The sequence below is a fragment of the Aphelocoma coerulescens genome, chromosome 14, assembly GCF_041296385.1.
Source record: "Aphelocoma coerulescens isolate FSJ_1873_10779 chromosome 14, UR_Acoe_1.0, whole genome shotgun sequence".
Taxonomy (NCBI): domain Eukaryota; kingdom Metazoa; phylum Chordata; class Aves; order Passeriformes; family Corvidae; genus Aphelocoma; species Aphelocoma coerulescens.
This window is the reverse complement of record NC_091028.1, coordinates 5,590,939-5,615,393: the sequence shown is the minus strand read 5'-3', so window position 1 is coordinate 5,615,393 and position 24,455 is coordinate 5,590,939. Positions and strand designations below refer to the sequence as shown.

The following is a 24,455-nucleotide window of genomic DNA, read 5'->3' as shown; positions in this document are numbered from 1 at the left end:
CATGTGGGTGCTTAAGCATTCATAAAGTGCTTACAATCTCCTCTGAAAACCCTGGGTCCCTCAAGACCAGGAACGTCCACTGCAGTGAATGTAGTTTCTCAGCTCATCTGCAGTGCTCAGATGGGTACAGGCAACTATTGGAATCTGGATCTTCCTAGGATAATGCCAGACTTATTTTTATAGTCATGGTTAAAGAAGGATAACCTCTCTGCTCGTATCAATATTTTAGAGCATCTTCAGCAGCAGAAATTAGGTCAGGCATAGCAAAACTGCTGGTGGTTGAGGTGAAAAAAAAGATCAATAAGGTTACCTGATACCGAGACAGCACAGCCAGCAGCAATCACAATATTAGCACAATATGCATCAAAATCCGCTTATATGTGGGAGTCACAAGAAATGGAAACAAATACTAAAACCCACGCACAAGACATAAGCTATGATTCATGGGATGAGACAGGAATGCAATTTTCAGAAGAAACACCACTGAAAACAAAGCAATCCAAAGGAAAATGCATTAGGTGTGAGCCCATTTGAAGGAAAAAGGCATCAGAGCTGCCAACATTGCCCTGTACCTCCTCCATTTTGATACCACAAGCAGCTGCAGGGAAATAAAAGTTAGAACTTAATATCCAAGGTCATTAGTGCTCTCAGTAATAGATTATCCCCGAAAACACGTTAAAGAAGAAAATTGTTTTAAATATAAAATTGGAATAAGCCAAAATTTGCCCATAAACTTGAAATGAAAAAAAAAAAAAATTCTATGCATTGCTAACACTTGTTAAAAAGAACAAAAACTGCAAGGGGTTTAATGCTTAATGTGAATTAACTGAGCCGTGTGTATTATACAGCCAAAGCCACAGAAATGGCCATCTAAATTGATTCCTGAGCTGGTAGGCCTGCAGCAGATTCGCAAATGATAATGCATATATTAATAGATACTTCCACTAATTCCACTAATGACCAATTTTAACGAGAAATTTGGATTTGTAGATGAACAGAAACATTCCCATTCCATCATTTGTACACGTGCAAAGAATTCCACATCCCAGGCCAGAGACTGAGCACAACACAACACAGACTTATCCCTGCAAACCCAGGGCAGCACAAAGGGTCACTCCCTGCCCTCATGGAGCCGGCCCTCCTCAAGCACTGCCAAGATTTATGTCTTGCAAAATGCTGCTTGGCTCTGGAAAATGCATCCCTGTCAGTTTTTAGGACTGGGTGACAAATGGTGTGGGCTTGTGGTGCTGCTGAGGAAGAAATCACACGCAGACCGAGGCGACAGCCCAAAGAGCAGCCCCTGAGTGACACTGCAGGGAGCCGTGGGACCCAGCAGTGTCCTGCTCCTCACACTACACTGGGATGCTGCAGCAGCTGGACTCTGCCTTCCCACCTTCTTTCTTGGGGGAAAGAACTACCAAGTGCTGTGGTGTGGCTGAGTCTGGATTATCAAGGTGCAGAGGGAGGGATGGGCTGTGTCAGGACAAAGCTGCTCAGCCCCTGGCTCCACCAGCTCAGCCTTATTGCATCCCAGCAGGTGAGGACATGCAAACTCCTGGCAACCCACCTGATCAGGGCCCAGGGGAAAGCCATCAGAACTGCTCTGGGGACTTCTGAAAAGAGCCTGGTGCATGGGAATAGAGTGATCCTGCAGGCAGTCCCTTGATTCCTAAAAAGCACTGTTAAAAAAAACACCCCAACCAAACCACTTCCAGTGTCCAAGTCTGGCTCAGCCAGTAACCACACAGCCAGAAACACAGCCTGGCTGTTGTCCTTTCCTATCATTTTAGCCTGGTCTTCCAGCACCACAAAGGTTCTGTGGGCACCCAACATCTGAGTGAAAAATTGAATGCAAAATTTATTTCAACTGCAACATTAACTCTGGGGGCTTAAAGGTTTTATTTTTTCCTAAATTTAATTTATCTTGCAACTAAAACAGCTTAACAGTGAACACATGCAGAGACTCATTATCTCTGCCTCTAGCTTCAAAAGGCTCTGCAAGTTCCTTGGACCCATTCAAAACCTCTTCCACTTTCAAGTGCCATCAAACATTGTTCACTAGTGCTAACATGAATATCCAGACACAGTCTGTGTCTGATCTTTGTGGCCACCAAATTGTTACTTCCTTTCTCTTCCCATCCTCTATTCTGTATTTTTATGTGTTAGGGGGTTTTTAGTTTTTATGTGGTTGTTTTTTTTTATTATTATGATGTTTTTGTTCTTTTTATATCTCTTTTTGCATATTTCTTCTAACTAGGATGTTTTTATGCCCAGCATAATTTGGTACAAGTTTGAATAATTGCACCTTCCTGGGCATTCAATAAACTATCCTTGAACATGTCCAGTATTTATTCCATTAGTGTGATTTATCAGGAATGCTGACAACCACTGCAAGCTGTGAGAAAAAAGCAGGTAGATAGGATTATAGAATAATTCATGTTGGAAGGGACAACAAGAGGTCATCTAATCTGACCTTCCACTCAAAACAGGGTCAAAAAGGGGTTAGCAGGCTCATGCTTGCTCTGTGTGCATCAAGGAAAGGTTCAGATTATGAATACCTAGAGCTAAAACACTGAGTAACTGAGTAACTCCTCTTGTCCCTCATGAGGAAGTTCGATATTTCCCTTTCCAGTGGAAAGCTATCTTAACTTTAGAAACTAAACATGTAGCATGGCTTGAAATGACACATGGGGAGCTTTTTTCCCCATTCTTTGCAGATACCTGCTCAAAGAGCATCCAGCAGCACACCCTCCTTCACTAGATGAAAACCAGTGCAGAAGGTTAGACATGAAGTAGAGGAAATCTGCTAACAGTTCATAGTGTCTCTGATATAAAATAATCGGTATTGCCTTTTGCTCACACTGTACCCATACAAAACCCATTTTAGCAATTTTTTCTTCTGCTTTGGCATCTATCTGCACTTCTGTTTTTCAAATCCAAGTCCACACATAATTCTTCAAATTGTTTAGACACTAGCATTACCCTACAGATAGCCAAAGCTGTGTTTTACACTTCCAGTTGTGTTTGAACTTGTCACAGTCCCAGTGCTTAGTTTGTAAAGTGCCAGTGAAGCCAGCTACCCAGCAGGCTTTCACATAAACACAGATCATGGTGCAAGCTTTCAGCAAGGAACCATGTGGGAATGTCCTACTGCAGAGCAGTGATGGTGTCTCCTCTATTCATTCTCCCCACATCCACCCCAGATATCATTCCTGTGACTATGAACCATAATCCTATAAATCAGCACAGAATTTAGGCTTGACAGCTGTGCCATCTTGTTTTATGTATTACCCTGAGACACTTTCAGTTAATTTCAGTTTTATGAAAAGAATCAAAAAAAGTCTTTAGAGATTTCAAATATTGATCTAGTCACTTACATATATATCTTGGTTTTGGTAGGCTGTGGTCTTGCTTTCCTCTTTCCCTGTGAAATAGGTGAATAACTACCTTCCTTTTAAGAGCTGAGGTGGTGAGATTTATTTTCTCCACACCCCCAGCATGATCCCAGCCTCACCCAAGTGGGACACTGGCACAGGCACACGTGCACACACAGGGCAACCCAAACACGACAGAGGAGTTCATATGCACAAGCACAGGAAAGGAATCTCCCTCTAATATAATCTTCATCAGTTTTTGGTGCTCTTGGGTTCCAGAGAAACCATCCTGCTGCTTTCTGAGGCTGCTGCCCCCACCACAGCTGGGAATCCCCTGAGAAAGAACCCTGTACCTTGTTCTTAGGCACTGGACATGAAGGTGAGGCTGTCTGGGACTGCACCATGCTAAAGGTGCTTGTTGATGCTGCAAGGACTTGGGCTCTTTCCTGTTACCTGCATGGACTACCCATATTCCTAGATCAGCATTGTGACAGAAATTTGTTCATACAGTAGCTTTCAGTGCAAGCAATTTTTACAAAGATGAAAGATATTTCTAATAAGCTGCTTGAAGAGTAAATATTGAAAATCAGAAGGGATAACAAGCAGACTCTAGATGCAAGTTTACACATGAGAAAATTCGAGCTGTACTGGTTCCTGTTGCTGCAAAGCAGACTAGAGGAGATTTAGATAAGGGTAACTCTTTATGGGACTAGTACCAGTGCCAAAGGTGTGTAATATAAAAGAGCATTTTGGCCAAAAGACATCACAGAGTCTGCAGTCCAATAGTATTAGAATTGTAACCTGTGAATGATAAAAATGTACTGAAAAATAACTATAACAAATACAATGAATGAGATCAGAAGAGATGCTCTGTGCTGGAAGATCTGACAGAATCAGATGGATGCCAAAACCCCCTCTAAAATAATCTATAACAGGAAACCAAGCAGGGTGCAGGCAGCCCTGGAGAGGCTCTAGCAGACTTCTGTTCAATGAATTCTGTTGCACAGATGTTCCTTTGTAGTTCTCAAAAACCTTTAAGGCTCCTGGTCAGTAAGGAAGTTTGGAGAAGATTCAAACTTCAGCTCTGCAGTGTCAGCATAAATTCCTATCTGTGCTAACTAAAGCACAGTGCTAGCAAAAAAAGCAATTCTGTGAAACAATGGCACAAAATTCTACCTTCATTCTCCCTGTATGATTTCCAGATCAAACACTTAATCCCCTCCCCGAAACTTCTCTCTTGTAAGTCTCCCTTACTGGTGCCAATGCAGATTACAGTTGCCTGGGAAATGTTTTTAGCAACACTGGAGACCCAAAGCTTGATTTGTGTGAAAGGAGCAGAAACTTTCAAATGAAAAATACTCTTAAGAAGGGTGAAGAGAGGACAAGGACTGAATGATTAGCTACAAGGAGTCCTTAGTTCTGGAAAGACCTTAAAACCCAGACTGGCCTTTAGAGCTGTCTGACTCAATGGGATATAACATTTGCACCAAGGTCTGGCTGCTTGGCTCGGCTCATTTAAACCAGACTGAAAAGGAGAGCTGAAATCTTGCTGCTTGCTTGCTCAGGGGAGGCTGGTGGTGTCTGTTTGAAAAAATTAAACTTGGTTTAAAAAACAAACAACCCAAACCTTCAACACTGGAAGTATAACTGCACTTTGTCATTCCTGCTGCAAATTCTTTGATTTGGGATGTTCCTGGGCATTTGTCTCACCAAATGCTGCCCTTGGCTACAAATACAATTGTCACTTGCTTTTGTGTTAGTGGTATTTGTATGTCAGAGCCACTGCTTCCAGGCTGAGGATTACATCAGAGCTGAAAAATGACACCCTGACATGGGAGCTGAGGAACCCAAAGTGCCTTGGATCACCTCAGTCCCCTCCCAAATGACAGCAAGAACACATTGTGGGGACAGAGGGATGTAATCTTGCCACTGAGGAGTAATCATCTGGCCACAGACAATGCAAATCCATACAGTGGTGCACCTTCCCATGAGTTTACACGCAAGATTCCTTAAAAAAAGGAGTCAGCAGTAATGCATAATCTGCATTATGAAATCATGAGCCTTGACCACTTACAAAATGTGCTACTTTGGTTTAGGCAAACTGAATCACAGGTAAAATTAATGCACCTGCAAAGAAACAGTGAATATTCAAACACAGAGAGCAAAGACAAACTGTCTGAGGGAGGGAAAGCTCAGAGGGATGCATATGATGGCAATAAAAATCATACAAAATTTGCAGACCCAAAACTTGGCACTCCCTCCTTTCCCAGCCAAATTCTTATTGAAGATATTATATATGAATAACTGTGCCTTGCAAGCCTTTCCAACAGATACAGGAACAGTCTTCAGGATGTTTTATGATCTTTTATAATCATAATCTATTTTTCATTTTAGAGATGCCAAATAGTGTTTACCAACATACAGTTACCTAACAATTGCCATACTTCATGAGTAAATCAATATAACATTTAATTGCAAATTTTTGCTTATATTACAACCAGTTAACAGAAACTATTTGGAAAAGGTAAAAGCACAGAAATGCATACAAAGCAGAGGTATTCAGCAGGCCTGGAAGAGGAGATCAGACATGCAAGAAGAGGGCAGGCATCTGAAGTCAGAGATTTATATTGGATCAATTATTCCCAACTCCCTTTGACTATCTCAAATGGCAGAGGAATACAGCCAGATACTGGACAAAGGTTTCTTAAAATTCAAAGTCTGTCTTGATTTGTGTCTTAGTTAGAATTTCTATATCCCAGCACAATCCCTGTTATGTTGCAAGACTTCACAATTAGCAGCATGCAAATGGAGATAAGTCCTCTCTCCATCAATGTGCATGTGTGCTGCTCTGGTGTGGGAGTGAGACAGTATTTTAGTTGAGTCCTTCACTTTATGAAAATCCAAACTGTGGTGAAATAGCAAAGCAGAATGAAATGGTACAGACTCCTGGACTCCCATTGCACATAGCAAGCATTGGAGGCCAAGAGGTTACCACGGTTTGGAGAGCTGGGAATGCAGCAAACAGAATTTCCACTGTCTTCACAAGAAGCACTAGTCAAGTGGGGTTTAGAGTTAATTTGATTTCCACCCATTAAAATTATATGTTCCACACAGAAGAGTCATAAAGCGCCCATAAAAGTAAGAGCACTTGCACACTGAATAGCTTTGGCAGTGGGGTTGGCTCAGGGGTGAGGAGCAGCAGGCACAAGGGCAGCACAGGGAGCCCTCCCAACCTGTGCCACGAGGGCTGTGAGGTGTACAGACCCCCCAAAAATCACCCTTGCTCCACTGTTTCACATGAGCCGAGCAAAGCAACACAGAGAACAGGATGCAAACCACCACACAAAGCAAGGGTGCTTGCACTTCTTTCCCAAAATTACCTGATGACAGCAGGCCAGCAGTGGATTTGCAGGGTGAGAGGTGCTGTAAATGCTATCCATGGCACACTCACTGCCAGGTTCTTGAAAAGCAGGCTGCTCCAACATGCCAAGGACTGTGTCTTCAGATGATGTAAATCTGCTCAGCTGCATTGAGCCGTGGTAATTTACACCAGCTGAGGGATGGACCAAAGGCATTTATTAAGGCTGCAGTGTATTTAAGAACAAGCAAAGATCAATAGTCCAACAAATATTCATTTCACATCACTGCTTTTCAGAACAGAGGTCAAATGGATCCTTACACGTTTTGTTTTTTCTAAAATTTCAAGCAGAGAGCAGAGAAAGTTGGTAATTAAATCCCCTTTGAAGGGAGCACTGGCAATGAAGAACTGGCAAGAGCTGGGACTGCCCAGAAGCTGCAGTTGTGGCTCACAGGTGGCATTAAGGGCTCTGAGAGATCATGACTTATCCCTTGAACTGTCTTCTGGGAAGCCTGGTATCTCATCAGTGACAGGCCCCTTGGAATGAATGCAACAAATGAACAGCTCACTATGTAGGTCCCAAAATAAACCAAATTGAACTCTGGACATGCAGAAATCAGTACCTTTCCCTGGTTATTTTTCATTTTAATGTACGTGAATTCAGTGAGCTTTGTATTGGTACTGCTCTCTGCCTGGATATATCACAGGGAAAAATATTCTCATGAGATTTCCATCCTAATTATGCAAACCCAAGACAACGTTAAGATTTTAATGAAATTACCAAGTGTATTGACATTTTCAAACACAACATGACAAGCCTGACTTTGGAAAAGGGTGCAGTGATTCCTGGGGAGAGAGCACACACAGCCTACAACTGAGCAATCATGCCAGACCTTGGGAGAGTTTGTATCAACAATGTGCCTCATCAGAATGACACAAGGAGTTATATCATCAAAATGCCTCCCTTAGAGAAGGAGAAAGAGAAGAAAGAACATCATATGTTAGGTACTAGAAATCAGGGGTGTCGGTGATGGCAATTTCCTGAAGCTATAACGAACATGTAAATGAAAATTTTATGTCAGGCTGCATTCCAAAGTATGGAAAATTATTTGTCTTGCAGGTTAATTTAAAATTCATATCACCATATCACCACCAGACAGCCGTGGTTTACTGTGTTGATCTGTTCTTTCCATCCTCTTCAGAGCAGAGCCTGGGCAGCTCTGCTCACAGTTTACAGCAGGGAAAAAAAAAGCCATAGGGCTTTAAATTTTTAAGTCGGTGTTTTGAAAATATTGCTGCATGTATTAGGCTTCTCCTGCTTCAGAGGCCCTTTCCTGGAGAGTCTTCCAACAGGAATATCATTTACATCAGCAAGGCTTTTTGGCAGTTTTTCTTTTTTCCTTTTTATAACCATGTTGCAGTGAGACATCAGTTTAGGCAGCCAGCTCTGCAATAAAACTGACAACAGGTTTATTCTCCTGCTCCTCATGGGACCAATAGGAATTTTAGAAAAGAAAGCAGGAGGGAAGGAACAGCAAAAACATGTGCGTGTGATCTGCTTTGTCCCAGCACACCAATTCTGCCGTTTCCAGAGTGATTCTCATTTTAAAATCCAATGTTTTTCTTATGTTTCATTAGATATTTATCCATTTGAATTACTCTGCAAAGGTAATATATCCAGAGCAGAGGTATTAGGAGGTCCTATCAACTTCAGAGCTGTGAGGATTTTACCTTGGGGGTCAAACTGCCCATTGTCCTGTTTTTGTCAAAGCCATGGAAACCACTGTGAAACATCAGTGCCCTGGAACTCTTCTGCCAGAGGAGATATCCCAAAAAGCATGGAAAAGATTTTAAAAAAGAAAAGCAAATGAAACCCAGGCTCTTCAGATCATTGTGGAAGAAACTATTATCTCAGAAGGAAGTTCCTGAACCCTGCCCTGGCTGCTGTGCCTGAAGTCACACAAGTTCAGTTTCTGCTCCTCTCCCAGAGGCTCAGGGAGCAAAGACTTGTCTTGCACTGGGTGAACAAAGGGTAATTTTTTTGAAGACAAAAGGGTGGTCTTCCCTTCCTCACCATCAGATAAATGACTGAAACTCCTGAGCATGAAAAGATGGTTTGGGTTCCCATTAAACCCAATTTTACTCCTATATTACTCTCCAACAGATAGTGGTGAAAAGAACAGTGAGCACAACATCCAAGAGGCAAGAAGTTGAACCAACAGTCTGGGAAGGTCTCATGGCCTGGAGCCAGGGGGGATTGTATCTCACAGATGCTTGGAGTAGACATACTGATAGATTAGAAATTCCATCTTGATTTAATGGATTTAGTCCCAACAGTCTAGAACATAATTAAATCTTTAAGAAAGGTTTAATCCATCTTTACTGTCTAGTATTTATCATCTCTAAACACTCACAGAGAGTGTGTGTGTGTTGGGGGATACAGACACATGTATTTATTTAGAGAAAAACGCTGTTTTATTAGTAGGAACCATTTGCAGATTTGCCGAGGCTCCAAAGTTTGTATCTCTGACTCTCCATTAATTCCAGTTGCAAACAGAGGCTGTGCCCAGATGATGGCGCCTGCAAATCACGGATCCCTTGGAAATAATCATTAGGTAACTCGTTCTGGCGGGTTACACATTGTGGGCTTTAGGGTTTATTGCAGAGGAAAATATAAGTCTTATTGTATTGCAACCCCTCAACCACCAAACCCCCAAACATTGCAACCCCTGCCTTCCTGTCCCCAGAAACCGTGGACTGTGTTATGGTGCTGTGTTAAATTAGCTTTTACAGCTACCTTCCATTTGGGGAGTAACAGCACCAGAATAAGATATAAGAAAATACAGAGGGTTTAGACTAAAGATCCTTCACCCCATGGGAAATGCATAATTCAAGGTATTTGTAAATGTGTTTGTGATGTGCTGAAAAGCTGAACTGGAACAAAATAAATAAACCCAAGCAACCAGACCTCAGAATCCCAATCCTTGATGGAAATCAGACAGGCAGGTTTAGACGTATTTTTGAGGGGATTGTAGGATTTGGGTCAGCTCACTGAAAGGCTGACCTGGTCAGCAATAGCCTCGCACCAGAATGAAGCTGCAAGTGCTTTGTGCCAGGAGGGGATACCTTTTATACAGTAGAGCCTCTGTTCATTTTGGGAGGGGGAGGAGGGAGGGAAATAAAGCTATTGAGAAAATAATAGTGTGCAGAGAGACAAGATTAATTCTAAGTGAATCACACATGTTTCAGGGATTCAGGGTCCGCACACAGAGCAAAAATTAAAAGCTTCAGATCTAGAGTCTGAGAATCAGATCAGCAAAGCATTTGAGTTTGACTGTTCATCTGGGACCGGTGTTTTCAGAAATAGGGTTCTCTCTGAAGATTACCTCAAATAGCTGGGGATACCAGAACGGCCAACATGCAACAAATTGGTGAGAAAAGCCTGTTTCCCAATATGAAAATGTTTTATTTGAATTTTGTGATCATTACTAATAGAGGTTCAGGTTTAACACACCATTTCCTCTAAATGTATGTGTTCAGATACATAAATGTTAATTCTGACCTTTGTCTACTAAGTACATCTAATTTTCCTCACATATTTCAGTCACCTATAACAAATTACCCATTCCTTCCAATTCTCTATGTTCAATGTCCTTCTGAAGATGTCCAGAAGAGGGAAAAAAAAAGCTGAGGATCAAAGATATGCCAAACTGATTTTAGATTTGGGAGCAACACCACTTTGTCTAGATTATTTCTTTAGGAAAAAAAAGTCTCCAAACAGAAAAATAATAAAACACCCCAAAACCAAACTTGTGAGCATTTTTTTTGGCAGGGAGAACTTTTCTCCCAGCTTTGAGGTTTGCTATTTGCTGGCCCACACAAGTTTCACTTCTTGTAGGTCTTGTTCAGCATTGAGAAATCACTAAATCCCATGAAGCTCAAACATCCCAAGTCTTCAACTTGAAGCTTCAACCAGCAGCTAACCATTAATGAAACTGCTGGCAGCAGCTGAAGCTCAAAACTCCTTTCAGAGTTGAGAAAGCAAGGCACTGCGGTGCTCCAGGGCCCTTCTCCTCCTCACCTTCCGCAGCCCCTCTCCATGGGATGATTGGATCCCGGGTGGTCTCCCTTGGGAGAACACTCCTTGCCTTCCTTTGGGATGGTGCTGGGGGCCTTGATGGGTGGCCCCAGCTAAACATTCTTCCTGTGGCTGAGCCCTCCCAGCTCCGAGAACATCCCCAGCTCCCTGCTGGGCGAGAAAGGCCATGGAGCTGGGCCAGCTGGGCCAGGGTTTGTGTTACAAACACTTTGCTGTGGGTTACAGCTCCTCAGAGCTCACCCAGCCGTGGGGAACACACCACAGCTGAAGCAAATTCACACGGTCTTGTCCTCAGATGATTTCCAGTCTAAATTCTAAAGAATCTCATTTCTTTCTCAGCACAGCCTGGTGGCTGTTAGAGCTTTGCTGAGACTGGGAGCAGAGCAAGCATTTCCCAGCTTTCCTAGTTGGGGTGCAAACAGCATTCATGCTAAATATGATTTTGGGTTCAAGATTTGAAGAGTTTTTTCATATGCTTAGAATCAAGACTCTCAGCATATATGAAGACAATGGTTGATTTAAGGAGTCATGAATGACAAGAGAGACAGCACAGATGGAATAATCAGGAATGACAAAACCAGGAGCATTTCCAGCTATGTTATGTGATGTTTGATTTATAATTACAGACAACCTTGGTTAAAGAAACCCTGTGCTTAAAGACTGACATATTTTTATCCCAACAGTGACAAATGTGTCTATACATGTGAGTGCCAGTTGTTTTGGATGGGGCTGGTGTTTTCTGACACATCCCCTACAAACTGAGCATCCAGAGAACCTAGTGAGCTCTCCTGACTCTTGGTTTTCCTAGGGCCATTTCAAGTGCCCCAGACATCACAGTGAGGGTTTATAGATGAAAACAAAAAGCCTCAAGGAATGTACAGTTTAAGCCACAATCCTGTAAATGTCTTACTATGAATTTCTTTGACTAACACAGATGATTAGGTCTATTAAATAATTTCCTCCTTGTAAATGCTAAGAATAGTTTAGTCCCAAAATGGCATCTTTGACTTATTTAAGCATTTCTCTCTTTCTGTCTGTGTGCTGGGGATGTATGTTTTCTGAAGGAAAAGAAAAAAAAGACAGGCTATTTCAGCAACTAGAAAAATTATTATTTGGGTTTAAAATTAATTCTGAAAGACAAATTTAACCAAAGTGACTTAGGAGGTGGTATCAGAGATCTGTTTGAAAGCCCATGATGAACATCTGAGAATTGTGCCAAAGACTGCTTTCCATCAGCTCAGTGTGGATCCAAACCCCCAGGCACTCCAGAAGAAAAATGATCTGTTCGATCAGCAAAAGCAATGGAGAAATTCTGCTTGTTATTTGTTGGTGTCTCTTGGATGACCTTTTAAATAAAAAAAAACCATCAAGTAAATCACACTGAGGTTTTAACTGTCATAAAATTCATTAGGCTGGGGAGGATATGAGGGGATCATTAAGTCCATGCCAAAGCAGAGTCCAGAAGTTATTAAAACTACTACTGGGAATGTTCCAACACTAGTCTCTTACATCTGACTGACCATTTCCAGGAGAACATACAGGAATTTAATTATCTTTTAGGACTTCTAACCTGTGATGGACTAAGTTTAAGTCTGTCAATCGGCTCAGAGATTTCTAGTGGAGGAAAACACACACACAGAGACCGAGTAATCTATAGAAAGTAAGTGAGGATTCCTGCAGAAAACCAGATTGTAAAACTCCCAGCATTTGTCAGAAGTGGTCAGATATTTTTTTAGAGTGAACCAAAAGGTTCTTAAAAGATTTCCAAAGACTCAGTTCCCAGTACTTGGCAATAGTTAGGCTTCTTTAGTCCTGCCCCCAAAATACCTGGTCACTGAGAACACGAATGTCACCAGGAGAGCTGAGCACTGCCTGTGCTTGATGCACTGTACCCCTGCTGCCAGCAGTGCTGAGGGAGGGCACAGGCAGCACAGACTAGGAGATCAGGTCTAAATAGAAATATCTGAATTAATAGAGGGAGTTAACTTTTTCCTATTCTGCCAACACAGAAAATCAGCACTACTGGACTCTGCAGGCCAGTCAAGTACTGCAAGAAATGCACTGCACTGCCTTGCAGCACACAAACACCTGAAATGCTGTTCCTGGGCACAAAGCCCTGACAAAGCTTAACATCCCTTGGCCGGAATAATACTGATATTAAAATAGGTGATATGAGCAAGAGATTGAATTTTTAAAAAGCTCTGGCATTCCCCAAATTAATGAAACACTCCTCAGGTTTGGCTAAGGTAAATACAGAATCAAACACAGCCATCAGGGTTAGCAAAGCAGAAATATCTAACTCCCCTCACATGCTGCAACAGAGTACACATTTATTCCTACTCTGTTAGAGGCTCAAGCAAGAGACTCAGATTTTCTGGAATGTGTGATTTATTTGTGAACTGAAGGCTAATATATTCTTTAGAATAAAGGAAAAAAATGTCTCCTCCAACCCCCTCAAGGTTTTATTTGCTTTTCAGCAATCCTGGTCTTACCAATCAGCGTGTTCAAGCCAACTTAAAATATCTTCCAGACAAACAAACCACAAAGCAGCATTCCTCCAGCTGGACCAGCAATCTTTCCCTATTTTTTTAAATCTGACAACAAACCCATCATCAACTGCAATGGATAGTAAGAGAGAGCAGGTAAAGGACCAGGCACAGGAATTCTGTTTATAACTTTCTCAGCTGTAAGACCTGACAGGGACAACAGCTATATTTTTGCCCCAGATGGTTCCTCAGAGGAAATCTGGGAATCCAAAAACTAAGAACAAAAGGTTGAAATAGAAAGAAAAAAGCCCCACAGACTAAGCCAGTAAAACACAAATAGACTACCAGGAAAAAGATGCATAGGAAGAATATAAAAATCTGTAGGATGTCCTGTAAAGAGGTGAAAAATCTCAGTGTTACAGACACATAAAGCTGAACCTGGATGAGAAAATGCCCTTGAAATTCTACCTGTAGGAAAGGCTCATGCTTGATTTTTTCTCAACTGTGCTGCTGCCACTGAAAGAGCGTGCCACATAGGCAAGGATGATTCAGGTCTACAAGAATTGAGATAAAGGTCCTCACATTTGCCTGGTGAAAATGCTAAAGCCTCAAGACCTCTCTTGTTCAGAAAACTCTCATTATTATTGGTAATCAAACATGAGCCAGAAACAGCACAGCTTGACACAGAGAGACCAAGCTGAGCTTGTGGATAGGCAGGGGAGTCCCCCCTCCTTACACTTAAACCAACCAAAAACCTCCCCACTAAAAATTTCTGGGAGAATGAAACACTGTGGTGAGGAATGGCACTTTTTGAAAACCCCTTTTCCAAGGTGAACTGTGTTTCAGCAGCACAACAGCAGCAGGAGCTCAGCAGTGCTCCTGAACAGCTCCAGCCACTTGCACAGCTGGAGGGATCAGCCTTGAGGCTGGGACTGGTGGATGTGGAGGGTGCCCAGTCCTGCTTGGACAGTGCTGCTGGCGCACAGTGGGGCATTCCCAGTGCACCCAGACATCCCATAGGGCAGGCCTGCAGGCACCAGCATACAGGGGGACCCACTGGAGAGGCTGTGCTGCTCCCCTAAGGTGCCTCCATGGCAGTGGCAGCATCCTGCTGCAGGACACACACCACATCAGAGTGAAATGGATGGGGAAATATGAGGAAAATTACCTAAATTTGCAGCAATGGACTGACTCTTTATATGAGAGATATTTCTTTTCTGGTAATAAAAGTTGCTCCTACTGAATTCCACTCTTTCTAAAATTTTATTTTCAGTACAGCTACTGTTTCTTAATGGGGTGACAGACTATGCTGTCTGTATTAGTCAGCAGTGGAGCTAAGAGAGTCACTTTGCCTGGTGATGCCAAGCCTCAGTGTAATTTCTGCAGACATCCTCATCTGAAAACACCTCGGGTGACAGTTTGGCAGGCACACTGGCATTTCCAGCTGAGTCCCTGCTCCTCCTCATTGAACTTCAGCACTGCCTAAAGCCACTAAATGAGACAGAAACCCCTCCACAGTAGGAAGGGTAAAAACTACATGAGGACTATTCTGTGGTTCTATGCCTTGATAAAGCAAATAAACTAAATGTGGAAGGGAAAGGAGATGGAGTGTGACCATCTCTGGTCCTTGGCAGGACACAAATTTCTGGCACCCTCTGCCCAGGACTGCAGGGATGCTGGAGTCAGAGCTGCTCTCCCAGCCCTGCATGTGTCCTCGTGGCAGCTTCAGGGTGGCACCCACACCCCTGAGGGTGACATCTGTGTTGGGCTGAGCCCTTGCCTCCATCACGTTGTTCACTGCACCTGCTGAACTCACAGGTGAGAAAACACTGTTCTCATACACTTCCATGAGCACTGCGTTTTTGGCCCCACCAAGCACAGATTTTCCTTTAGAGACCTGGCAGCCTAAGTCAGGCCTCTCTTCAATCTCCCTATTCCCCTTGAAAAGCAAATGATTTGGAGACCACAGAGAGCACTCACTCCAGCCTCTTGGCTCTCACTTGCTGCAAGCACTTTGAAAGGCTAACTCCTGTTAATTAGAAAAAGATAAAAATATTCAGACCTTCCAAGTGCAGGTCTTGCCCTGGCCAGTTCCAAAGGGGGAAGAGGCGTTGGATGCTGATTTATCAGACACATTCCCTAACTGTCACTGGAGTTAAACCAGACCCCATTTATTTTCCATGCCTTCTGCAAGCTACGTTCCCAGTGAAAAGAAAGTAACATATTGATAACAGCAGGCTCTGCCACAGGAGAGGATCGAGAATCACCCACGCGTTGCCTTGAAAACAAACAACCCCCAAACAATTGATCAGTCACTGCTAGTACAGAGGCAGTCTATTATGGATAAAAATACAGGTGGAAAAAATTCATCAGGGATGTGCAAATACCTTTATTTAAATTCAAGCGCAGTAAAGCAAGCTTTGCTCCTATAAACAGGAGTAGTGTATTATGGATGCAATTCTCTCAGGTCCTGGCAGCAAAGGAATGCTTTTCCAGGCTAGGGGAACCAGAAAACTGAGTGATTTCCCTGTTGAGGCTGGGATTTCTGAGATGGCTTAACCTGGCTGCCAGGGAAGGTGGAGGTGCATCACAGACTGCTGTATAAATTGCTGCTCTGGCTCCCTGTGTGTAATCTGAGCACAGCCCCCAGGTGAGCTCTGTATCCCAGCAGTACTGCAGGGCCCCTGCCCAAACTTCAGCACCCCTGGGGAAGCTGTGCAGCTCAGTGCCAACTGCAAACAAGCCATGGTCAGCCTGAGAAGCTCTCACTGGATATGTGAAATGTTATATTAGTTAAAAAGAAATCCCAAACTTGACAGAGCAGCCTATGGAAAAGACACAAGGAAGGATATGAAAGACATCTACATGTATATATTCATGTGTGAAAAAGAGAGAGTGAGAGCAGGACCACTCCAGCTCCTCACCTCAGTTACCACTACCAATTCCTTCCCCACCTTTTTCTGTAGCTGCCCATGTGGGTAATACACTTCTCAAAGGAAAGGCTGACTCTCTTGTTGACACACTAAACCTGACTCAATATTGTCCTTGAATCAGGCATACCTTGTCCTGAATGAAGAAAGATATTAGCCAGACTTTTAAATCCAGAGCTAAGAAAAGAGAGTGGCCACAGTGCCTTTTGGTTTCAATTTTAACTTCCCTTTCCAGATATGGACACACAATACAATGTCCAATTTTAATTTAGTCTCTGCACTTAATTTAGTCACTGCTTAGCTTGGTTTTCATGTCACTGGTTTGGGAATCTTCAAGGCTTTCTCAGCCAAACAATAAACTCTGAACGGCAAAACCAGACCATGGCTGTAGAGCTCTGCCACTTTGTTACTGACATTTCTGCCTAGGAGAGAAAAATACCACAAAATATCTCAGATAGAAAGGAATCATGACAACAATTCACTCATTTCCTTGCAATAGAAAAGGGGGAAACAGAGAACTTGAATTTTGAAAACTCAGGTAAACAAAAACAGCTAAAAGCACTAAATATCACTCAAGCCTCAACTCAAAAAAGTGAAAGACAAATGTCAGCATTTTGACTTTTCTTCTCACTCATGGCCATGTAGAGTTTGCCATCTGTGCTGGCTGACCTTGGCCAGTTGCCAGCCATCCACCCAGCTGCTCTCCCACTGCCCCTCCTCAACAGGAGCTTTGGGAGTCCATCTATGCAAGAAACACTTTAGACAGCTTGCAACGATTCGTAGTACCCAAATTATAAACTATGTGAAAGACCCTTATGCAGTGACAGAAAAGTGGGGTTACCACAAAACATCATCTGTACACACACAGTCAAGGCCCCTTTCCATGCCTGTTCTGGGGGTTATAACCCTGAGCTCTGCACAAGTGGTTCCTCCACAAGTGGGTGGTACTGTGGTCTTGCATTGGAGGCTGAGTTTGAAGCAGAGTTACTTCATAAGAGAGAGAAGGAATAATCCATCTCAAAGTGTGGCTGGTTTCAGAATATACAAAATCTACGTAGATAGAAATTATGGAAGTGACAGAGAGAAAGAACATCTTCAGCATGGAGAATGAGAAGAAAGCTGCCTTATAGTTTGCTACTCAGAAGCCACTGGCAGAACACAGTAGGTTTTGTTGTAGCCCTAAATTACTTAGAGTAGATTTTTTTTTTTAATTTTAAGAACAGCAAATCAATATAAAACAAGACCATGCCTATAAATGGAACCAAAAGAAATTTATCACCTTCTATCCAATCAGGAAAACAAACACACAGTCTGCCAACTTTTTTTATCCTTACTATTTTCAGCCCCAGAGATATTTCCAGCAATATCAACGTCATCAAGCAGTGTATGACATCAGCTGGTAACTGCTTATACTTCAGTGCAGGCAGATGATACATCTCAACTTCCCTTGTTTGAACTCCACTCCATCTCTCCCTCTGCAATATCAGAAACAAGAAAGTACAGAAAGTTATTGCAGTAAAAGTTAATATATGGAAAAAGCAGGTTATTCTCTTTAGCTGAGAGAAAGGGGTCCCTGATGAGTAATCACAAGTCAGCAAATTCTGGGATGACTTCCAAAGGCACAAATAGGTGCTGGGGCTCGTAACCACGGAAAGCCAAAGGTAGTCAATAGCTTGATTGCACCACTCCTTAAACAGTAACAGTCCTGCTGAGCAGACTTGCTGCTCAGGCTGGAGAGGCTGGAAGCCATTTTCCCTCTCCAGCATCTCTAACATCATCTCTTCCTTCGGATGTACAAATATTGGACACCCCATCAGCCTTATGGATACACGATATCTGCTCCTGGTCATGAAGAGCAGGGTAAGGAGGTGCTGCAGGCAGTGAGGGCTGTGGTCCCTGTGCTGGGTGAAAGCCAGCCTGGAGCAGGCTCACCAGGAATGTGGGACATGGACACACTGAAACATGAACACCACGAGTCTGTCCACTGAGGCTACACAGGGACTGCAAGGATACCTTTGCTGCTATTTGCTTGCAAATAGCCTTAGTCATGGCATGCCTGATACAGGGGCATCATTTGGTGCCTTTTGCCCTTGGTGCAGAGCCTTTTGTAAAATCTCCTATAATAATTGCTTGAAAACAGGATTTTTAAATAAAGGATGGGAAAACCAAAATAAAACCCCCATGAAAAAATAAAGAAAATTCCCTTCTCCCTGCCAAGTCAGCCTTGCCTGGCTAACAGCGAGGTCATTCTTTGTTTTGGTTCAGACAATTTCTTTTCCGAAAGCGATACTTTACACAGAGAGACTTCATTCACATATGCAATTAAATATTGCTTTCCTGAACAGAAGTGGCCACACAGAGCATGCTGTCAACACATCCCTGCAAGATTTCTCTGAGAGTTCAGCAGAATAATTAGCTTTGGTACCGTTGCACAGTAGTTTTTATCTATCAGAATTTTATCTTGCCTTCTCTCAGTGGTGAGTCTGAGAGAAATTCTGAACGTTTGCCTCATGGGTCTAATCATCTTATTGATGCTCAAAGCGTTTAAATGTGATCTGCAGCCCCTTCACTCTTTGACATTCCAGTTCTTAAAAAAAGTCAGATATTTTGGCAGGTGCTTAGCTCAGACTTGTTCTTTAGGCTATAAGGCTTTTGCCTGTCTAATTAGCTGTGGCAAAAAAGCTGAGAATGTTGACAATCTGGGGATGTGAGGTAATAAAAAATAGATTATTTACCAGCAGCATATTAAGCCCTCTAAGAACCAGTGTGATGAGTTGTGCCCCTGTGACAATTCCCTGTAGCAGATAGATACCACTGTCTCCATCTGTCTATCTTGTGCACAGTGTACCTGACGGCGTGTTTCTAATCTATTTTCCCATGCACAAGAATTGATCCACCAAAGCCTTCAGAGACTAAAGAAAGTAACCTTTCTGGTGACAGCAAGCAAAATCTGTCTGCTTCCAAAGATGATTTTTCCTAGTTTCCTTTGGGGCAGTGCAAATAATTGGCCAGAGTTGCCAAACGCTGTTCGGTGCTGGAGAAGCAGGGTGGTTGTGCTTCTGGTTTGGGCTGGCAGACAATAGCATGGAGGAAAAGGCAACTGTGGGTGATGGATGAGGTTTGGCTCCTCAGAAGCAGGGAGAGGCAGCACTCAATATGTGCAGTGTCTGCCTGGCTCTGGCTGTGAGGGAGCCAGTGCTGCTGTGGGGCCAGTGGGACAAACAGCAGCCCAGACTTGGAGACAGAAAAATCCTTATCACAATGGTTAGCAGTGGAGGTGACATGGCTTCTTGCCTAGACACATGATCAGCAAGGCAGAAGGGCATGCAGGTGCTACAGGACATTTCCCCCCCTTTTAGCACCAGTCTCAGAAGAAGGATAATGAAGGCAGTGGCTAATTAGAGTACCTGCTTTTATTTCAGCCAGTTTAATCCAAATGACAATCTGCCTTGGCTTTACTCCTTTTTTACATCACACTACTTTTTTAATTCCTCCCCCAAAACACATTTTAAGGAATGGAATTCTGGAATGTTTTTTGATTTACTCAAACCAGTGTATATGGATATGAGAGAATAGTATATACAACATGTACTATCCTCTCATCCATATTTCTTTGGAACTGGATCAACCTCACTTTCCTGTATGTTTTCCCCACTACCTTGTTAGAACAAGGCATTACACAACCCTTCAGATCCTGTAAGCCAGTGCAATAGTCTGATGTCAAAAGAATGGCAGTAAAACCTCTCTAGGTTACAGTACTTGCTCTTATAATATCCCTTACGCCAGAAAATGCTGGATCCATCTTTGGATCCTGTGTCTGGTCACAGATTTCAGGTTACATGCTGCAAGGAGTCCCAGAAGTCCATTTCTTTGTCAATGAGTTGTTATTGTAAGAATATTATTCTGCTTCTTAGGGAATTTGTTAATCAATATGGGTAGAGTACATGACATAAAGCTCGTGCACTTCATTTCTGCAGGAAGCAGAGGTGACACCAGACCTTCCTTTTGGAATGGTCACACCAAGGTAAATACAGCACTTCAGTAAAGGATATATGGATTTGGATGTTTTACCTTTCGAGCAAAGACTGCAAATTGTGCAGCAGTTTCAGCTGTACCAACTCCCTCATGTTTTGGCTTGTCTCATCATCCTCAAAAGCTAAATACGATGTCAAGGTTTATTGAGAAGATCACAAAGCAGTTTGCATTTCCTAACAGCTGGGGATGTCTGAATGAGTTCAACAAACTGACACAGAAAAGTTAAAACCCCATTCACACGTCTATGCTAAATTCCAACAGAGTTTACTCCAAGGTTTGGTCTGAAAGTTATACAGCTAAATCCTTACAGAGATGGACAAGAAAGCAAAGTGCAGTTTCTTCCATCCAGGTAAAAATCTGGAAGTATCAGGAATCTCATGAGTGTGATTATTGCCGAGATGCTGTCTGTTCAATTTTAGAGATCAAAGATGATACAGAAACGTTCTGTAGCTCCGTTCTTCAAGCAGTGTGCAAGGAACAGGTAGGTATAATTTATCTTAGAGGATTTCAGGAAAGGATTCAACATTTTGGTGGGACAGAACATCTACAATAGCACTCCTTATAAAAAGTCCATGAGTGGGCTGTGGGCACAAACCCCAGAAAAATTAGTGCAAGGTTTTCTACTGACTTCTGTAAGCTTGGGCTGAATGCTAATGGGTATCGATTAAGATGACGCTTTCTCTATAGATAAGTCATCCATAATTTCCTGCTAGTAAAGGTTGCTACACCTCTAATCACCTTGTCCTTTATAGCAAAGGACCTGATGACAGACAAATTTTTATCTGAGGATCTTTCTGCAGAAAAAAACCCCATATTCTATCTAATAATATATAGTATTTTGTTAGATATTTACTGGAATAAATTTCGCTGAATTCACTGTCTCCCTGGTGATCATAGTTGGTAGTAACCATTAAAAGCACAGAGACTATGTGAGCATACAAATTCCTGTTTGATTTTCAGCTTTTTCTTCCTGAAAATACTAGAAAACTCTGAAAAAACTTTCCAATATTACAATTAATTTGAAAGGAACTTAAGGATCTATCTGTGTTTTGTAAGGCTTTTAAAACAGATACTGACAATGAACTTGGCAGATTTTTAGAAAGCTTCAACATAGTGAAAGAAAAAAATAAATTAAAAGAAGCCTGTGCAGTTTAGAAAGAGAAAAAAAGTGTATTCCATTATATCTCTTTCTCCTTCCAATATCCAACACCACGTTACACTGCACTGCAGAAGCTGAATACTGAAGCAAATTACCTGTCAAGGGGATTTTATCAACAAATAATTGAATTCAGCTTTCAAGGAGGGCCAAGGCTGGTACATTTTTCCCTACAACTGCACCAGTGCCTTGTTCTGTGCACTGTAACTGCTACTGCAGCACTAAACCTCCATCAGGGAGGCAAAGACTTGTGTAGGGAACAAATTTGGAATTAGGAAAAAAACCAAAAAACAAGGAGAGAGAGAAAAAAATTTGTGTTTTCCTTTTGGCTTCTTGAAGTTATGTCTGTGCATGTTCATCTGCTCCTGATACCTTCTGAGCCCACTAACTGCTCTGATCCACGCTCACCAGGAGCAGGGCTATCAGATCAAGTCCTCTCAATCTCCAGTACAGGAAATCTCACTGAGGAAAGAGATCTTTCTAAGGGGAAAACTACAGCCTGACACTCCATTTGTTAGACACAAAGAGTTCATACACAAGGGGAAGGCGTAGAAGCTGGGCAGAAATGAGACAGTGCAATAAAAGCTTGGGAAGGAGCCTGCGTGGTCCTGGACACCAGGGAATCCAGCCAATGAGATATAAATCTATTGAAAAGCAGGCTTCATTAGTTGTGCTGCTCATGGAGCTGCATGTTTACAATTCGGGAGGAAATGGTCTGAAACTGAAACATCACAGCAAAAAAATGTGCTTTAATGCGGGGTTTATAATGGGTTCATTAAAAAAATACAGCTCCTTAAAGGTCCTGGCTACAATTACAGCCATCATGCCCTTAGTGCAGCAGGTATTCACTGATCAGGATGCACAGAGCACTGAAGGGTACTTTGGTTTAAATTGAGCAGAGTGGTCAAGTTTTGCCTGTGGGGAAAAGCTCTCAGGAGGGCACTGCCTGGGCTGACTGGCACAAATGGTTCTGAGAAACTCAGACCAGGGTCTGGAAAGTCACAGGCAGGGCCGTGCTCCTGTTGAGGCAGGGGACTCGAGTCAACTGGGAATAACTCCATCATCAGGGCTCTTATTTCATTCAGGCAAATTTTAGATAGTTTTGTCTGACTCAGATAAGCTGCCTCAGCATTTCATCCTGTGCTTTTCCCAGCTGCTTTACAAAAAGCAGAGAGTAAAACAGTAGCTCCTGAAGAGTTATTTGTGACTCAACAGGATCTAAAATGTAGTCTCTATAAAAAGCTCGTGCTGTCCCTTCAGCAGAACAGTACCTGCCCAGACAAACCACCAGGTTCCAGATTACAGTGGGGATTCTTCTTATATCAAAAAGTGAAACACACTGGGGGCGGTTTTTGGGTGTGATGCTCTGGAAGAGTCACTCATTCCTGCTGATTTTGTGCTATGTGTCCCATCACTACACTTTTTTTTTTTTTTTTAATATTGTAATTCCCTGGTAGCTGTTTAATCTGGCTGTTGGCCATTTTTCCATTTAGCATGAAGAGTTTTGGACAGAACCTTTCCAGCTGGTGTATTTGTATACTGCATGCACACACACAAGAATTACATGCCCATTCCTATTTCCGTGGTGGTGTTTTCCTGTCCCTTTGCCAAGGGTGGGCTGTGCTGGCACTGTACCTTCTGTAGGTGTGACACTTCTGACACTTTCCCTGTGGAAACAAAGACATCCACTGAACCTAAGGGAAGACAAAATCCTCTAAACTAAGTTTTCAGCTAGTCTCAGATATCCACTGCAGCAGGAGATATTAATTTTTAAAGTGATTGATTTTAATATATATAACACGTCTTAAAATAAGTTGGACACCTACATAATTAACTTTAAAATTTCTATAGATTTGAAACGCTAATGGTTACACAAACAGCCAAAATCAGAAAGAAAGAAAAAAATCTAAACTAATTTAGGCTGTGTCAAGTCTCAAGCTCTACAGCAAAAGTTTTAGCAAATGAAAAATATTTTCTTTTGTGTGAAGGTTTTTTGAAAATATTTTCTTCTTTCGGTTCTTAATATGTGCCAGAGCCACAAAGATAATCTCTGAACCAAACAGGCCACTGATATCATGTACCGAGGCTACTCTGACCTATGAAAATCTGAATTTCCAATGGCATACAGCTCACCACAAGCCATCTCTTACAAGTCAAACATTTGCAACAAATTCCCCCTAGAGCCATCAGTTCTGGTGCGGAGGACAGCTCCCCATAGCATATTTGTTTTCAGGAGCTTGTGTTGTGCAGGCAGAGTGGAAAGCAAGGGCCATGTGGAAAGCAATGCCTCATTTCTTGCCTGGGACCACAAGAGAGGGCGGGCAGCAGCGTTGCTGTAAAAGGGTCAGAAGAAGTGACACCCCTTTGGCTCCTAAGGCTGGCATAGGCTCGTAGCCCACCTCACCGGCAAGTTTAGGTGGATTCTGGGTGCTGCCCCTCGGTACCAGGGCAGGAGTGGGCTCTGCCTGCAGCCTCTGGGGGATCCTGGGGAGCTGGAGCTGCCCTGAGTGCCCATGGTGGGCTCACTCCCTCCCTGCCACTGAGGGGCTCAGGGGCCCTGGCACAGGCACCAGCAGCTGCAGGGCTGCCAGGAGCCCCTGCGGCACAGCAGGGCAGGAATCCACATCCCATTTCAGGCAGGAAAGGGATGAAGAAATAGGCAGAAGAAGAGCTGATTAATGGCAGTGACTAAATTAGGCAGCAGGAGAGGAAGCTGCCACCTTAAATCCTGGGAAGTTTTTTCACTCTCCCAAAGACTTGGATGCAGGAGAACACCTGAAGTCAGTGTCACATGGGGCACGGGGGATTTTAAAGCACTTTGGAGCAGCGCTGCTCAGCCACTGAGATGCTGCAGGCAGCAAATGCAATGCACAGCATTCCCATTCTCCCACTCCTTTTCCTCTTTGCCCTTTTGGGGAACATTAAGTAGCAGCACAAAGAATTTCGGTGTGACTGAAGGGAAGCACTGCTTAAAGAACAACTACAAAAACACCAAGACATAGTGATGAAAAGGATTT

The 24,455-nt window shown here is 42.8% G+C and overlaps 1 long non-coding RNA gene across 8 annotated transcripts in view; it reads right to left on the bottom strand.

The window, feature by feature from the left end:
• Window positions 1-24,455, bottom strand: part of LOC138118549 (uncharacterized) — a 308,809-nt gene that overhangs the window by 46,383 nt on the left and 237,971 nt on the right. For 5 of the 8 annotated variants that reach the window (XR_011155197.1, XR_011155194.1, XR_011155198.1 and 2 more), the window contains 2 exons: window positions 17,582-17,722; window positions 15,698-16,669 (listed from right to left, as the gene is read on the bottom strand). This is a non-coding gene — a long non-coding RNA (uncharacterized lncRNA). Of the gene's footprint in view, window positions 1-6,754; window positions 6,928-15,697; window positions 16,670-17,581; window positions 17,723-24,455 lie in introns of those variants that run through there. The other 3 variants (XR_011155203.1, XR_011155196.1, XR_011155202.1) reach the window with 1 other exon arrangement.